Here is an 8,381-nt window from a genome sequence, read left to right on the forward strand (position 1 = left end):
GGCTGCGCCGCCGCCGCCGCCGCCGCCGCCGTCGTCCCAGGGCGTGCCCGCCCGCCGGGCCCGGGACGAGCGCGCAGGCCGCAGGCGCCAGGCGGGCGGGCGGCGAGCCCGGGGCGGCGGCGCTGCGCAGCGCGGGGCCGCGTGGCTGGCAGGCCAGCCGCAGAAGCCCACCGTGGGAGGCGCTGGCCTTCCTCTTCAACAACGAGGTGCTGTGCGACGTGCACTTCCTGGTGGGCGAGGAGGGCTCAGCTCGCAGCATCCCCGCGCACAGGTGGGCGCGCCCCGACCCGCCAGCCCGGCCCCGACCCTCCCGGCCTGCTCCCACTGCACCTGAGGGCCCCTGCACTTGTGTTTCCAGACCCCTTCCACCCCCATTCCATCTCCATTCCAGCCACCCCTCCAGGCTCCATTCCCCTGTTCCTAAGACCTCCCTCCATTTCTTCATTTCCATTCCATTCCTATTTCCATTCATTTCCTCATTCATTTCATTCCAGACCTCAGACACTGCCACCCCCAGTTTCATTCCCTCCTGGTTTCCATTTCCTTCCATTTCGTTCCTGAGTCCCCCCTTCCACCAGACCCCCTTCCACTCCACTCCTCCATTCCTCATCCCTCCAGTCTGAGAACTCCTCCCTCCAGTCCATAACCCCAGCTGCCATTCCCCAAGAACTCCAGACCCCTCAAGTCCATTCCTTCCATTCCAGACCCTTCCTCTTCCCCCATCCAGACCTGTCTCCACCCGCACCCGATGCCCCAGACCCTGGGCCCGGCTCCCTCCTGTGTCATCCCATGCTCCAGAGCCACTAACCCCGAGACCCAGGCTCGCCGAATCTCAAGTAGGACCCCCTCAACCGCTCCCCTCCCCCCCACCCTACCCTTCCATTCCATTCCACTCAACCCAGACCTCCACCTCCAGCCGACCCCCTGAGCATTACCTCCACCTATTCCTGCCTCCAGCTCCCTACACCCAGGCTCCTGACCCTAGGCCCCACCACCACCACCTGCCACCACATCCTACTGACCCCACTGACCACCACCCTAAGACCCCCCTTGAACTCCACCTTCTTCCTTCCAGCCAGGGCTAAACAAGAGTCTCACATGTGTTCCCAGGCCTCCTTTCAGGAAAGAAGCGGGTTGGTCAAACCTCTGTCTCTGCCAGTGTGCCAGGCATATTTAAACTAGTTCCCCACTCCCGGAGTCCCTCTTACCCTGCCTCTTGGTCAGGGTGAAGCCAGAGCGAAATTCAGGTTTTTATTCTGGGGTACCTGGAGGTCACCCTCCCTTCTGACCCAGATTGCTTTGAGTAACCTGATCTGGCTTCTTCCTGGGTGTTCATGGGCAGCTGGGTCTCTTCTGGTGGGGTCCTGCCCCTGGATGGTTCCGGGACCTCTGTGGCTGTGCGGGTCCACCGCTGTCATGCTCTCTGTAGTCACCCAGCTGCTGGGCCTCCCCTAGCTTGGAGTGGGGGGCGGTGGGTTTGCCCCCTCCGCCTGGGTGGTCTTTGTGCTCTTTGGGGAGGGGCGGGTTGGTTACCTTCGGGCCTACGCAGCAGGTTGGAGAACCCAGGCTTTCTGTTTGAGGGCAGGTGCAGGGGCCTGGCTTGGCTGGGCCTTAGGACATATGCGTGGTGCACTTGAGGGACTGCTGGCTCGGTTGCAAAGTGGGGAGGATGGAGGCAGGACAAGGATCCCTTGGAGAAAAGTAGGCCAGGGTCTCTGCCCTGGGGGAAAACAGGAGAGGGGCAGTGAGGCCCAGTGGGAGATGGCAGCGAGGTAAGGTGGGCGGGCCTGGGACAGACTCGGCGGTGCAGGGGGTGTGGACTCTCAGCTCAAATCCGAGTACAACTTTTGACTCCCACAAACTTAGCTAGGAGCAGCAAGGCGGCTTCTCACAGGCCCGGTGTGCCGGACAGGTCTGTACACCCTTCTTGTTCTCACAATAGCAGGCTGGAGACCAGAAAAGAAAATATAGGCTGAAAGCCCTAGGGGCGGGTGGCGGGGCTACGCCTGGAATCCCAGCACTTTGGGAGGCTGAGGCGGGTGGATCACCTGAGGTCAGGAAATCGAGACCAGCCTGGCCAACACAGTGAATCCCTGTCTCCACAAAAATACAAAATTAACCGGGCATGGTGGCTTGCGTCTATCAATCCCAGCTACTCAGGAGGCTGAGGCAGAATGTTGTGAACCCAGAGCCGGTTGCAGGAGCAGGGTAGCGCTGTACTCCAGCCCAGTGACACAGTGACCTCCATCTCAAAAAAATAAAAATAAAGGACCAGGCTGAAGTGGCGTTTGGCTCAAGTAGCACTTTGGGAGGCCGGGCAGGTGAATCCCTTGGGGTCAGGAGTTAGGGGCCCTCCTGGCCTTGTGGTGAAACCCCATCTCTACTAAAATACAAAAAATTAGCCAGTGGTGGTGTGCACCTGTAATCCCAGCCTGGGAGGCTGAGGCAGGAGAATGGCTTGAACCTGGGAGGCAGAGGGTTGCAGTGAGCCAAGACTGTGCGGTACCTCAGCCTGGGTGACAAGGCGAGATTCTGTCTCCAAAAGAAAAAAAAAGGTGAAGAAAGGAGAAAACCTGTTTGCTGTTCGCACAGTGGAAGTGACCATCATGAAGGCCTCTGTCCTTGTGGTGTTTATGTTGGGAAGCAGGAGGAGGGAGTAGGAGGGTGGGTCTCTCTCTGTGTCTAGGGTGGCAGAGGTGGAAGGGAGGCAGGAGGCGAGCACCCTTAGGGCAACCTATATTGGAAACATTCATGTATGAGTGGACTCGTGCAGTTCAAAAGCATGAAAGGTCATGTTGCATTTCAGAAGGACTAGAAGCAGGGAGGGCCTGACCTGGATCCAGAGCGACCCCTGGAGCAGAGTGGAGGGAGTGTTGATGGGGGAGTGCAGGTGCTGAGGCTCAGGGATGGAAGGCAGGACAGAAGGAGCTGGGCAGAGTGAGAGACAGCAGAGCCAGACAGGAGGAGTGAGGGAAGCCCTGTGGCCCAGCATGACCAGATCCGCGTTGAGGGTGGAATGCATGCATGGGAGGCAGGGTGAGGCTGGGGAGCAGCTGGGCCAGAAGGGAACAATGTGGCTGTGAGGGGCAGGTGGGATGGCAGAAGCCAGGGAGTGAGGATGCAGGTCCTCTTTGGAGGAAGCGAGTTCCTGTGGCCAGGAGAGAGCAGCAGAGTGAGGCTTGGGGGCTGGGGTGTGAACTGACAGGCTGCTCCTGGCTGGGGACCGACTCAGGAGGGACAAATACAAGGCTGGACAACGTTTCGGCACCTGGGCTGAGGTCACGAGGCAGCGTCCCTGACAATGCACTCGTTTCCATACAGCAGACCATCGACATTTCATCCCAGAGACTGTAGGAACAAAGTGGACGATGCACAGTGCCTGACAGCCACAGGCCACACAGCAGATAAAGAAACAACAACAGTTGAGCGGGCTTGTTGACTCACGCCTGTAATCCCATTTTTACAGGAGGCTTGAGAGCAGGTGGACACCTGAGGTCAGGAGTTCGAGACAGACAGCCAACATAGCCAAAATAACCATCTACTAAAAAATACAAAAATTAGCGGGCGTGGTGGGTTTCCTGTAATCCCAGCTACAGGAGGCTGAGGCAGGAGAAGCGGCTTGAATCTGGGAAGGCAGAAATTTTGGTGGCAGAGATCAGCCTGGGTGACAGGGCAGACTTGAAAAAAAGCTGGGGAGTCGTCGGGAGAGAAGAACTGGGGTGCTGGAATAAACCTGGGTTTAATGATGGCCGGAGAGAGGGGCGGAGGCCATACCCGGCTGTGGGAGAAACAGGTAGCCTGGACTTGGCGTGGTCGGGCTGGGAGTGCAGGGTGAGCTGAGACATGGCAGAGAGGAGGCTGAGGCAGGCCTTGGCGGTGGCCCCAGTGTCTGGGACTGTAGCACAGAGGTTGGCATTTGTGCTGGGGAGGCCAGGGTTGCACGTGGCTTCTAAAAAAAAAAAAAAAAAAAAAAGAAAAAAAAAACCACATACACAAAAGTTAGCCGGGCATGCGGTGGTGGGCACCTGTAGTCCCAGCTACTCAGGGAGGCTGAGGCCGGAGAATCGTTTGAACCCGGGAGGTGGAGGTTGCAGTGAGCCAAGATTGCACCATTGCACTCCAGCCTCGGCGACAGAGCGAGACTCTGTCTTGGAAAAAATTAAAAAAGGTAGAACAGTGTGTTCTGGGGTCTCCTGTTTCACTGACTGCGTTGTGAATCCTTATTCCCATAACACGTTTGATGATTGCTGCTTCACGGTATGTTTTGAGAACTGCTCACCAAATTCTTCCCAACTTTATTCTTTGTGAAGACTTTTCAGGCTGAGTGCAGTGGCTCACATCTGTCATCCCAGCACTTTGGGAGGCTGAGGTGACAGGATCACTTGACCCCGGGAGTTCAAGACCAACCTGGCCAATATAGCGAGACCTCATTACTTGAACATGGTGGTGTGCGCCTGTGGTCCCTGCTACTTAGGAGGCTCAGGTAGGAGGATCACCTTAGCCTGGGAGGTCGCCGCTGCAGTGAGCCATGATCCCACCACTGCACTCCAGCCTGGGCGATAGAGTGAGACTCTGCCTCTAAAAATAAAATAAAATAAGTCCGGGCACAGTGGCTCACGCCTGTAATCCCAGCACTTTGGGAGGCCGAGGTGGGTGGATCACCTGAGGTCAGGAGTTCGAGACCAGCTTGGCCAACACAGTGAAACTCTGTCTGTAGTAAAAATACAAAAATTACCCAGGCATGGTGGTGTGTGCCTGCTACTCGGGAGACTGAGGCAGGAGAATTGCTTAAACCTGGGAGGTGGAGGTTATGGTGAGCTAAGATCGCACCACTGCACTCCAGCCTGGGCAAGAGAGCGAGACTCCGCCTAAAAAAAAAAAAAAAAAAAAATTCCGGGCGCGGATCACCTGAGATCAGGAGTTTGAGACCAGCCTGGCCAACATAGTAAAACCCTGTCTCTACTAAAAATACAAAATTAACCAGGTGTGGTGGTGGGCGCCTGGCATCCCAGCTACTCAGGAGGCTGAGGCAGGAGAATCACTTGAACCTGGGAAGCAGAGGTTGTGGTGAGCCGAGATTGCGCCACTGCACTCCAGCCTGGGCAACAAGAGTAAAACTCCGTCTCAAAAAAAAAAAAAATAGAGTTTCTCAGCTGGTCTGACACATTTACTCTTCTAGAATCAGTCACCCACATCCAACCATCTGTCCACCCTACAGATACTCATTGAAATACAATGCTGGCTACAGGAGGTGAATGTGACAGAAGAACATCTCCTTCCTTGTGAAACTTATATTCTGTGTTTTATTATTATTATTACATATTATTATTTTTTTTTTTTTTTTTTTTTTTTGAGATCGAGTTCACAGTGTCACTCCAGGCTGAGTGCAGTGGCGCCGTCTCGGCTCACTGCAAGCCTCGGGCCTCCCAGGTTCAGGCCACTTCTGCCTCAGCCTCCGCAGCTGGGACTACAGGCTTCGGCCACCACGCCCGGGGCTAGTTTTTGTATTTTTAGTAGAGACGGGAGCCACCATGTTAGCCAGGATGTCTCATCTCCTGACTGGTGATCTCACCGCCTCCCAAAGGATTACAGGCTTGAGCCACCAAGCACCGTCAGATATTATTATTTTGAGACGAGTTCTGTGTTGCCCGGGGTTGGAGTGCAGTGGTCGGATCTCGCTCACTGCAGCTCCGGCCCCGGTTCACTTATCCTGCTTTAGCCTCCCAAGTAGCTGGGATACAGGCCCGCCACCACCTGGCTGCTTTTTTTGAGACGGAGTTCTCCGCTTCTGTCACCAGGCTGAGTGCAGTGGCCGGATCTCGCTCACTGCAAGCCCGGCCCCGGGTCCACGCCCCATTCTCCTGCCTCAGCCTCCCCGGGAGCTGGGACCACAGCATGCCTGGGCCACCGGCTTGGCTAGTTTTTTTTTTGTATTTTTTTTAGTAGAAATGGGTTTCACTCCTAGCTGTGATGGTCTCTGATCTCCTGACTCAGACCCATTTGTTCAGCCTCCCAAAGTGCTGGGATTTGCGGCTGAGCCACATCACACTGCCCCCTGGCTAGTTTTTTTGTATTTTAGTAGAGACGGGTTTCACTCCTGTTAGCCAGGCTGGTCTCGCCTCTGACCTCGATCCTCACTACTCGGCCTTCCCAAAGTGCTGGGATTACAGGCTTGCCTCACCGCTGCCTGGCTTCCATTATTTTTGAGACGGAGTCTCACTCGTGTCGCCCAGGCTGGAGTGCAGTGATGCAATCTCGGCTCACTGCAAAGCTCTGCCTCCCGGACCCAGCAGTTCTCCTGCTTCAGCCTCCCGGTAGCTGGGACTACAGGCACTCCGCCGGGCTAATTTTGTATTTTTAGAGATGGGGTCTCGCCTATTGGCTGGGTCGGACCCTGACTCCCTGTGCTTATCCTTTTTGGTCTCCCAAAGCACTGGCTTGTGCGTGAGCTACTGCGCTCCAGCCTGAGGGAAGATCTTTTGAAGCCAAGAGTTTGCTACCAGTGTGTACCATAGGACCCTCGCCAGTGTAAACAAACCAAACAGGTAAAAGCACCCAGGTGCTGGCAAGTTCAATGGAGGAGTCAGAGAGCATTGGCAGGCGATACTTTGTCTCAGCGTAATCCACTTAATTCTGCAGGACAGAAAGCCATAACCAACAACAAAATGAGCAAGAATAGTTGTATTTAATAAACTTTATTGCCCATGTCACACCTGTAATCCTGGCATTTTGGGAAAATGAGGTGGGAGGATCACCTAAGGTCAGAGTTCAAGACCAGCCTGGCCAACACAGGATAATTCCCATCTCTACTAAAAAATACAAAAAATCGCCAGGCACGGCTCACTCTGTAATCCCAGCACTTTGAGAGGCCGAGGCAGGTGGATCATGATCAGGAGTTCAAGACCAGCCTGGCTAAGATGATAAAACCCCTGCCTCTACAAAATACAAAAATTAGCCGGGTGGTGGCGTATTTGCAATCCCAGCTACGTGGGAGGCTGAGGCAGGAGAATTGGGTCTTGCTTGCTGCCCAGGGCTGGTCTTGAACTTCTGTGTTCAGATCCTCCCACCCTAGCCTCCCAAAGCACTGGGATTACAGGCGTGAGCCATCAAGCCTGACCAAGCTCTGGGTGTATTTTGGTAGAGACGGCTTTCATTATATTGGTCAGGCTGGTCTCGAACTCCTGACCTCAGGCATCTGCCTGCCTCAGCCTCCCAAAGTGCTGGGATTACAGGCTTGAGCCACCGCTGCTCGCCTCAAAAAAAAAAAAAAAAAAAAAAAATAATAATAATAATATTCTTTAAGGGCTGGGCACAGGGCTCACACCTGTAATCCCAGCACTTTGGGAGGCACCAGACGGCAGATCACGAGGTCAGGAGATCGGTGACCATCCTGGCTAAACAAGGAAACCCCATCTCTACTAAAAAAATCAAAAAAATTAGCCGGGTGTGGTATGGCATCTGTAGTCCCAGCTGGAGGCTGAGGTGAGGAGAATGGCGGAACCCGGAGGCAGAGCTTGCAGTGAACCGACATCGCACTAACGCGACTCCAGCCTGGGTGACAGAGCAAGACTCCATCTAAAAAATAATAAATAATAATTTTTAAAATTAGCCAGGCATGGTGCACGCTTCCAGTCTCAGGTACCAGGAGGTGCCGAAGCAGAGATCTCTTGAGTTCAGGGAAGTCGGGTCGCGGCGAGCTGTGATCACACCACTGCAGTCCAGCCTGGCGACAGAGTGAGACCGCCTCAAAAAAAAGAAAATGTTAAACGCCAGGTCATTCCACTCCAAGCGCTTTTATGCAAGAGAAAGGAATCTGGGGCCACAGCCTCGCAGCGGAGTGCTCAGGGTGGCAATTTATCTACAGTAGCTCAAACCGAAAACCCGCAGATCAGCCGGGGTGAGTGCATAAAACCAACTGCGCCCACAGATCCCATGGAATTTGACAGTCGGCGCCTGTGGCTCACGCCTTGCAATCCCAGCACTTTGGGAGGCTGAGGTGGGTGGCTCACTTGAGGTCAGGAGATCAAGACCAGCCTAGGCAACATGACGCAAACCCTATCTCTACTAAAATACAAAAAAAATAACCAGGTGTGGTGGTGCACGCCTGTTATCCCAGTTGCTCAGGTGGCTGAGGCAGGAGAATCACTTTTTTTGTAGAGATGGGGCCTTTTATATTTTGCTGAGGCCTGCCCTCAAACTCCTGGGCTCAAGTAATCCTCTTGGCTCCCCAGTCTCCCAAAGTGCTGGGATTACAGGCATGAGCCACTCCTGGCCTTATTTTATTTTAGATTCAGGGGTATATGTGGAAGGTTTGTTACGCAGAACCCTAAATATTGAGACAGGTCCAAGTCAAGCAATACGCACTGAACGAAGTACAACAA

The 8,381-nt window shown here is 54.5% G+C and overlaps 1 protein-coding gene across 2 annotated transcripts in view; it reads left to right on the plus strand.

Annotated features, from left to right (window-relative positions):
* Positions 1-104: 104 nt before the first annotated feature.
* BTBD2 (BTB domain containing 2) overlaps positions 105-8,381 on the plus strand; it is a 28,652-nt gene continuing 20,375 nt past the window's right edge. For both annotated transcript variants that reach the window (XM_021930500.2, XM_009193092.2), the window contains exon 1: positions 105-271. The gene's annotated coding sequence lies outside the window, so the exon portion shown is untranslated. The remainder of the gene's footprint in view (positions 272-8,381) is intronic.

The sequence above is a fragment of the Papio anubis genome, chromosome 20 (genome assembly GCF_008728515.1).
Source record: "Papio anubis isolate 15944 chromosome 20, Panubis1.0, whole genome shotgun sequence".
NCBI lineage: Eukaryota > Metazoa > Chordata > Mammalia > Primates > Cercopithecidae > Papio > Papio anubis.